The following is a 10,270-nucleotide window of genomic DNA, read 5'->3' as shown; positions in this document are numbered from 1 at the left end:
ATATATATATATAAAAATTTGCGGATCATTCACAATAAATATTAAAATTTATTTGAACATAAAATATTAACATTTTTAAGCAATAATGCTGAGCACCATATATGTGCTTGGAAAAAACCGAGCATAATATATGTGCTCGAAAATATTAAAAATATATAATAAATAATATTCAACAACAACAATAATGGTTTAAAATATGTCAATTTTTTTATTAGTGCATAGAAATATCTCGAAAAATTTACATATATATATAAAAATTTGCGGATCATTCACAATAAATATTAAAATTTATTTTGAACATAAAATATTAACATTTTTAAGCAATAATGCTGAGCACCATATATGTGCTTGGAAAAAACCGAGCATAATATATGTGCCCGGAAATATTAAAAACATATAATAAATAATATTCAACAACAACAATAATGGTTTAAAATATGTCAATATTTTTTATTAGTGCATAGAAATATCTCGAAAAATTTACATATATATATAAAAATTTGCGGATCATTCACAATAAATATTAAAATTTATTTTGAACATAAAATATTAACATTTTAAAGAAATAATGTTGGGCACCATATATGTGCTTGGAAAAAACCGAGCATAATATATGTGCTCGGAAATATTAAAAATATCTAATAAATAATATTCAACAACAACAATAATGGTTTAAAATATGTCAATATATTTTATTAGTGCATAGAAATATCTCGAAAAATTTACATATATATATATAAAAATTTGCGGATCATTCACAATAAATATTAAAATTTATTTTGAACATAAAATATTAACATTTTTAAGCAATAATGCCGAGCACCATATATGTGCTTGGAAAATACCTTACAAAAAATATTTAATTATTTAACAACAATAATAATTTATTTTAATATACAATATCAATATTTTTAAATAATAGTTCTGAGGACCAGATATGTGCTTGGCAATTGCCGAGTACCATATTAAGTGCTCGTTTAAAATTTATTTTGACTAGGCATACTGCAATTAGTTAATTTCCCGAGCATCATTAGGGTGCTTGGAATGCCAGTTAAAACCGCGAAATATGTATGTACATATATATATAACTCCTCTCTCCGCCGTTCTGGAAAACCGCCTTATCTTTACCCTCTCGATTTCTCTTCCCATCGGTCAATCGGCAGTTTCCCTCTCATCTCTCTACCGCCATCACGAGCCGCCTTATTTCCACCGAGAGACTCCTCACCCAGCCGGTCTCTCTCCCTCACACTATTTCTAAGGTGCAATCCCTTTCTCTCTTAATTTTAATTTTGCTTTGATGAATTTGGTTCAATTTCGTGTAATTTGAAATGCAATTGTATATAGTTGTTGTAATTTCAGATGCAATTTGTATGCAATTGTTGTAATTTCATATGATTCTCTAATACATGGTATTTTAGAGATGTTGGACTAGAGATTCTCACTGGATAATCTAAAATTGAAAACATACAACAATGAATAACATTAAAGAGTGAGGCAACAGAAGATATACCTATGGAGGATCAGTGGCGGACGCAGGATTATTATACTGGGGGTTTCAAACTACTGTAACAATTGTTACATATTTTTGGTGTCAATATAGGCAGAAACAATCCCAATACGAACAAGTATAATACATGCTATATTTATATGAGGCTAAATAATATTGAAGAATATTTTAAAAAATAAAAATATAACTTTAAAATTAAATTTACTACTATAGTATAATATCTCTGTTCTTTGCTAATTGAAACACTTTTTTTGGACACGGAGATTAAGAATAATGTGTTTAGTGAATGGTAAATAAAGTAAGAAAGATGAAGAGAGAATAAAGTAAAAGAGAAAGAAACTTTTTGGCATAAATAGAAATGACTTAATTATTTTGGAACTTTTAAAATAAAAAAAATGACTCCATTAATATAGAATGAAGAGAGTATATTTTGATGAGGCTTAATAATTAAAGTCCACAAAAAGCACAAATATAAATGTATAACAAACAATGAGAAAAAACTACTTCTACATGAAAATTAAAATACAAACAGCAAACATAGAGAAATGAGAAAGCTGAAAAACATAAAAAAAAAAATAGAACTATTTTCGGTGAACCCCAGATCTCTGGGATGAAAGAGCACCTTATTAACCAACTGGGCTATGTCGAATTTTGGTTAGCACTGTATAAATATGTAATATATATTTCAAAATTGTTGGGGGTTCCAGTGGACCCCCGAGGCCCTCTATATGTCCGCCACTGGGGAGGATGAATGGGGCCGCAAACTTATACAACATGCAGATTGGAGAAGTGCGAGCGGATTCAAATTAGCTTAATGGTGTAGAAGGAATAGTATAATAAAGCAATTGTAAAACTATTTTCTCTAATTTAATGTTATTTTAATTTTGTTTTCTTCATTTATTCATTAAATTATTTTGATCTTTTATTAATTTTTAAAACAATAAATAATAAATTTTAAAAAAATTAAAACAAAAATAACATGTTCCGAGGACTTATATGTGCTTGGATATGTTTCAGAGCTATCAGCTCGAAAATTCCGAGCATATGTGCATGTAATCGGAATTTCCGAGCACATAGAGGTACTCGCGAATTTCCGATCACACGCAAATTCAGCCGAGTATTCCAAGCACAACAAGGTGCTTGGAATTATCACAGTTGACCAGTTTGGCGAGCACTATCGTTGCTCGGATAAAATTTCCGATGAAGCAAATACCAAGCACTTGAATTGGTGCTCGGTAAACACTATTTATTTTGTTATGCTACTCGGAATGCAAAAACATGTTTGGTTTATATATTTATAACACTAGAATTGATCTTTCACGAAATCATTTACTAATATTCAACATATTGTCTGAAACTTGGGTATGAAAAGCTCTCAATCCTAATCATAATTGCACAAATTTTCCATAGACCAAGCACATATTAATTTTGTAAATTTACCTTGCAGAGAAGTTCACAAACCTAATCCCTCACCTATATAATGGCAATTATATTTTTATTTAAAACGTCGTCATTTTAATATTCCATCTAAACTGTCACACTAGCGCTTCCGATGAACAACACTTCAAATACAATGGAGTAAAAAAAGATTGGAGGATAAATTAAAAAAAAAAACTAAAACTTTATGTATTTAAATTAGTTAGGGATATTGGCTCCTAATATCATAGAACTTTCACAAAGTTGGGTTTTTCCACAAACTTTCAAATTGATAAATAATATCACGAACTTTGCTCGAGTTTGTTATTTCTCACCAACGAAAAAAATTCGCTTTATTAATGGACTTAAGAACAAATTTGGAGGATGTGCTTTAATAAAAACTATCCTCAAAGATTGAAGAACTTGAAGATCTCGAAGTTGTTGTCGAAAAATTACGAAAAATAAATCCTTATCATGATATTGTTTGCCGGAATTTTTTCGCCGGTGGGAAATAACAAATTCAGATAAAGTTCGTAATATTATTTGTCAATTTGAAAATTCATGGAAAAAAAATCCAACTTTTCAATAGTTCCATGATATTAGAAGCCAGTAATCCTTTATATTATAAATATTTGAGGGAAATCATAAAATGTCAAAATTTGTTTATTTATAGCAATTGCCTTTTTTTCTCATTTTCAATGATTGATCTAATTTGTCACACTACAACTTTTGACAAATACGTAGAATTCACAAAAAAAATTAGAAAAAAGGCCAAAAATAATAGTACTCCATAAAAGTTTATGTATTTATTTATAGATAAATTAGTAGTAACTTTTTAATCTATAAAACTCCGTAACAAATTTTATGGGCTGCACAAACCTTTGATGAGTAATTATATATTTATATTCATAGGCAACAAATAAAAAGTACATTATTTCAAAAATTATAAAATTTGATCAAATTCTATTTAAATATTTTAAAAATTAATTATAAATTACGAATTTTATAAATTAAGAAATATTTATGATTTCAAATTTCTACGGAATAAGTCAATACCCAAGAGTTTTATCACAAAAAAACAGCAGAATAGTAGGCGGATTACCGGCGGCCAGCCAAGAATACACTGGATTAGCCGCTAAAAGACGCAGGCCATCAATTCATTTTTTTTTATTTAATTAGAATCTGACTGAGATTTTTTTTTTTTTTTCAATGTTATTCAAGAGAATGTGAAATTGTGAATTCAATTTCAAAAGTTCAATTTGACAGTTGTGGAGATGGGAACGAAGTTAATTCAATGGCCTTTTTGTCTATAAAGCATTGAATTCGTGTTTTGGTGCCACTTTCCCATCTATATCTACAATTATTATTGAGTTTACCCCAATTTAATTACTATCTACAATTCAAACCCATATACTCCTACTATTTGTTTTAGGCATACGAGCCTTTTCTTCATATCAGCTTTTATATTTTATAAGTAATTAGTAATCATATGATAGTCGTGTTGATACATTATATATTGATCAAGCAAGAGACCCAAATGGCCAAATTATCTCTATCAATGAATTTTCAAAAAATATGGTCAATTTAGTTTCTGATCAATGGTTGGAATCCGTATCTATAACTAAGTTATGAAATGTAGTATATTCAATTGGTTATGGAATTTTATTTTGTTATAAAATGAATATATAATTTGTATTTTGTAGTACTATCATTCAAAGTTTAAGTTCAATTTTAGATCAAATTGTATCCCATACAACAATCTAAATACACGAAGAGCTCAGGTAATCCCATGAGAAGAGGAGGAATGTTTTGATTGGCAATTTGTTTGGCTTTGTTACTCGATTGTGGAGTGTGCTTTGGGTGACATGATCATATCTCAGTTGCTCAAGTACTTTTGTTTTCTATCCTTTCTGCAACGTGTTATTTTTTATTTCTAGTTGGTTGCGGTTTATTTGTCAACCTTTCAGTCTTCCCTCTTGTCTATGTCGCTTAGGCTGTTGTTGGGAGCATTGTTTTTGGGGGCTTTGACATACTATCCTTGTGTTTGTTATCTTTTCTATGTTGTGGACCTATTGCTCATTATCTAGATTGACTTAGAGCATTTTTAATGTATCAATAATAAATAAAATCTCAATAAATAACACGTCTAAATTAGGTAAAGTGGACATACAACTACTAACATATTCAACCGACTACTTTACTTCTTAAGGAGACATGACATTGAATGATGACATGGAGGGGACCTGAGGCCTGACCCGGACAAGGATTATGGTTGTGGATGCTCTAATATTATGGATTTTGGCATCTTTTCCTCCTTCCAAAATGGTGTTTTCCCCTTATACATTCATTAAGTGTTTGATTTGTCCTCGAAGTGTTGTGCATGTGAAGCTTTCAAGTTAGGTAATTTGTGATGCCGTCAGGTTGGGCAGTTTGGGAGCTAATCAAGTCGGGTCAAACTCGGCTTGATGGAGCTCGAGTCAAATAGCTGCCAAATGCTTTTCTAAATAGGAATACTCGAACTCAATTTTTTCTCATATCATGTCGGAAATGCCAATGTTGCAAATTATATTGATCATTAAAACAACGTCTTCTTAAATAGAAGATGGTAATCGAGATACATAAAATAAATATTACTACTATGATTGAAGTTTTCTCTGGTAGGAAAACGTGCGCAATTAATCAGGGTTCAGAAATTTTTATTAGTGAATTATATTACTAAATTATATTTAATATAAAATTGTATAAAAACAATTTTCTAGAAAACAATTACTAGAAAAATAAAATGATTTCTTATGTTACTCGGAATGCAGAAACATACTTTGTATTTATAAATGCTAGAATTGATATTTTACGAAATTATTTACTAATATTTACATTGTTTGCAAGTTGGGTAAAAAACTCTCAATCCTAATCATAATTGTTGGGATTCAACCTCTGATTCAATGCACACAACAAGCAAGAAGTAAAACACACCAATAATTACGTGGTTCGGCAAAGTTTGCCTACATCCACGGAGAAGAATGACGGAGTTTATTGAACAAATATGAAGAAGATGAAATCACTCTACAGTTTGAAGCGCTCTCAACTTTCACTCTGCAAGAGCTTTCCTATCAAACTTGTGCGTGCATGCGTGTGCGTGTGCGCGCGTGTTACAACTCTACAAACTGAATCAATGCGCACGCGCATTGCAACTCTACAAACTGAATCAACTAGCTAATATATGAGAGTTTACGAGAGAGCTACCAACAAACTTCACATCTGCCAAAAAAATCAGTTGTAACTGATTCTTCAACGGCTAGTTTTGGCTCAAAATCTCAGCCCATTTCTTTTCTCTCTTTCCCGAGTCCAAACCGACTTCTAGCTCGATGAGTAGCTCATGTTTGTATGGGCATAACTCCACAATCATTGCACAAATTTCCCCAATAAATTGATCAAACTCATATAATTCTTGCAAATTCACCTTGCAGAGAAGTTCTAGAACCTAATCCCTCATCTACATAATGGCAATATTTTTCTATTTAAAACGACATCATTTTAATATTCCATCTAAATTGTCACAATAGCGCTTCCGATGAACACATCAATTATAATAAAAAAGATTGGAGGAAAAAAAACTTTAAATTTATGTATTTGAATTATAAATATTGGAGAGAAATCATAAAATATCAGAAATTTGTTTATTTGTAGACAATTGCTTTTTTTTCTCGTTTTCAATGATTGATCTAATTTGCCACTCTACAACTTTTGACAAATACGTAAAATTCACAAAAAAAGTTTAGAAAAAGCCAAAAAATATAAAAGTTAGTTTATAAAACTCCGAAAAAATTTATGGGCTGCATAAACCTTTGATAAGTAATTATATTCAATTATTCATAGCCAACAAATAAAAAGTAGGGTAAATTATTTGTAAAATTATAAAATTTGATCAAATTCTGTTTAAATATTTTAAAAATTAATTACTATATAATTAAGAAATATTTATGATTTTTAATTTCTATGGAGTTAGTCAATACTCAAGAGTTACACCACAAAAAACAGCAGAATAGTCGGATTAGCCGCTAGAAGACTCAGGCCATCGTCAATTCATTTTTTTTTATTTAGTTAGAATTTGACTGAGAATTTCTTTTTGCAATGTTATTCAAAGGACCGTAAAATTGTACATGAATTCAATTTCAAAAGCTCAATTTACAGTTGTGGAGATGGGAATGAAGTATTAATTCAATGGCCTTTTTGTCTACAAAGCATTGAATTCGTGTTTTGGTGCCACTTTCCCATCTATATCTTCAATTATTATTGAGTTTAACCCAATTTAATTAATTACTATCTACGATTGATGCCCATAAATGCATTACCGATTTACCGTGGCCAAAAAATACCTTGTTCCATTTATTTAAATGGACCAAAAATTGAACGAAGGCTCTGACCATTTGATTTATTCTAATTGAGAATTCACCCAAATTGAAATCCACAAGCACGACCAATTTCAGTGAGATAGTTGGAACACTAAGATTAGTCTTAAATTTATCACGAGCACTGAAAGTTACAGTACATGAATTGTGTTGATTTAATTTTTTGACTGTCAAATGGCAGGACATAATAAAATTAATCATACATCAAATCAAATATTTCCATCAAACCAATCATCACCAACATCAACATAACCATAGATTCAGCACATACTAGGGTTTCATTTTTCTTATTTTATTTGAGGTTAATTGGAAATGCATGTGGCATTATCCTTTTTTTGCTTTACACAAACGAAGATAGAAATTTAAAATATAAATTGGTTGAGACGATGTAAATTACATCATCAGTCACACATAAGAAACAAAAAAGATGGTTGCCAATTAATTACATATTTCCAGAATTTCATATTAATGCACAACCTCAGTTTTACTTTTTCTTTTAATAAAAGGGGGACTTCCTATCTGCAAAGACTCACTCACTCTCACTCTCACACCACCACCAGTTAGGCTTAGATTTGTAGGAGTGATGGATTTCGACCATAAAGGGTTCGCGGCGATAACAATGTTGTTGTTGTGGCTGACGGCCTTAGCAATATATCCTCATTTTATGCAGCCTGAACCTCCTGCTTCAATGGCTCTATTAATTTCTATTTTTCCCATGACTGCTGTTGTCTATTCCGTATTCATGGCCGTCTTTGTTTGGTAAATCAACTCTCTTTAATTTTCCATCTTAAACAGACATATAGAGTAAATAAGTATGCACCATGTTGTGTACCATATCTCTTAGATGATCAGTGTGAGAAATGATGTATGTCAATTTCTGTAACTCTCTATGTCTGAAAAGTGAAAGAGAAGGTTCTTGTGCTTTCAATTTTATCTGAATTATTACTATGCATTATTTTGCCAATTGACAGATTTACATATACCATGTGTTTGCTATAGGGCGCATTTTTAATTCCCATCATGGCGGGTGCTCCAAAAAGTAGTTTTATGTCGTATTTATAAAAAAAGCGCGCTAAACAAGTCGCGACAAACATTTAAAAGAATCTATAAATATTGTTTTCTAGCATAAAACAGGCGCGAAATGATCAGAATAAAATAACAAATATCATTTAACAAGTGCGAGATCCCGATAAGCGGACACAATAAAGAGGAAGGAAGGGCATAAGTTACTACATATTTTTTTGCCTTTTTTGCTTATAATTTTTGTAAATTATAAAAAAAAAATCCACTTTATTGAATAATACCTAGAAAATTATAAATAATACTAATAGAGTGTCCATCGATATTTTTTCAAGCGTCCACTATTAGACACCACCTCCATCTTTAAATGGTTATACAAGAAAATTTACAAAGATGCAATTTATAATTAAACTAAAATCAGTAATTAAGGAGGCGCCCAAGTCAATCAGTAATTAAGGAGGCGCCCAAGTCATTTTGTCCTGCCTATGTTTATCAACAAACAAGAATTGGAAGATGGTATCAAAGGCCTTTCCTTATAGTTGAATTAAATCCGATGGTATCAATCAAATTTGCCAAAGTAATTAAGGAATAATAGTAAATAATCTCTTATTTTCTCTTTCGTATCCCCTTAAATAAGATGCACTTTTCCCTCTTAATAAACATATTATAGTCTCAAATTAAATCATACTCAAAATTAAGTCTAGAGAAATCTGAAGAAAGAAGATTCTCAGCATGTTTTTTTCAAAAATTCTATTATAAATTTTCAAAGCTCATCTATCCCTTTAACACTTTCCTTACTCCCGTGATTTTGTCTTTTCTTGAGTCAAGGGATATGGCCTGCAAAGACACCAGTAACGGCTTTGTGCAACTTAATAGTTTCTTGCCATTTTAATTTAATTAATTTACTCGCCTCAAACCCTTGTTTTCAATTTTCGTATTGAATATTTTTAAATTATGGCACATATATGTATATATATTTTCGTGGTTTATTGCTGTATAGAATTATAAATCTCTAAACACTCGAACAATTAAGGGATATAGAATTAGATTTGATGAGATAAGTTTGTTAAGAAAAGAAAATTTGTGGTTGAATGAACAGACTACCTTATTCCCAAGAATAACTGATTAGTTATTCTTTTGATGGTGCATATTACTAACTATTATAAATGGCAGATTAAATTAAATGCGTAGGCTATATAACTTTATCTTGTAATTAATAGTATTAGAAGAACACAAGTATGGTCTATGAGCAGCCTCCACATAAGCAGTTGCAGATGTATGGGTAAGAAAGAAGAAGGAAAAGTTATTCACGCTTCATAAAAACTTTACACTAATGAATTACAAATTTAGACAAATATGACAAAATTGCAAGTAAGCCATCATTCATTCCAGACAAAATAGCAAAACAATATACACGAGAAGGAGGAGGGGAGAGAGAGAGAGAGGAAATTATATATGTTGATGCATGTTCCCGTAGAAGAGAAGATGTATTGTATTGTAGTGAAGATAGATAGTGACATGATAATTTGGCAAAAGAGTATTCCTTTTCAGAGAAGAGCATTGAATTGGAACTCTAAAAAACACAGATGATGAAAGAAAAGCAAATTAAACATTAATGGTATTGAACATAAATGTGGTCAAGCCTCACACCACAGTGCTGCCCAACTGTGAACCCTTATTTCCCACCGGCGAATGCCCTTCTCTCGTTCGCAACGCCTCTTCGCCACGTGTCCTCTACACTCCTCTCTATATATTAATCCCTTCACTTCTCCTTTTATTTCTTAACAACAACACCTATACCAAAAATATCTCAACATGGAACTCGGAGGGAACAATGGAGGAGGAGGCTTCTTCCATGGCTACCGCAGGCTCCCTACACACTACTTACAGACTATAGTCTATATATGCATGTTTCACT

The sequence above is a fragment of the Salvia hispanica genome, chromosome 5 (assembly GCF_023119035.1).
Source record: "Salvia hispanica cultivar TCC Black 2014 chromosome 5, UniMelb_Shisp_WGS_1.0, whole genome shotgun sequence".
Lineage (NCBI taxonomy): Eukaryota > Viridiplantae > Streptophyta > Magnoliopsida > Lamiales > Lamiaceae > Salvia > Salvia hispanica.
This window is presented reverse-complemented; position numbering follows the sequence as displayed.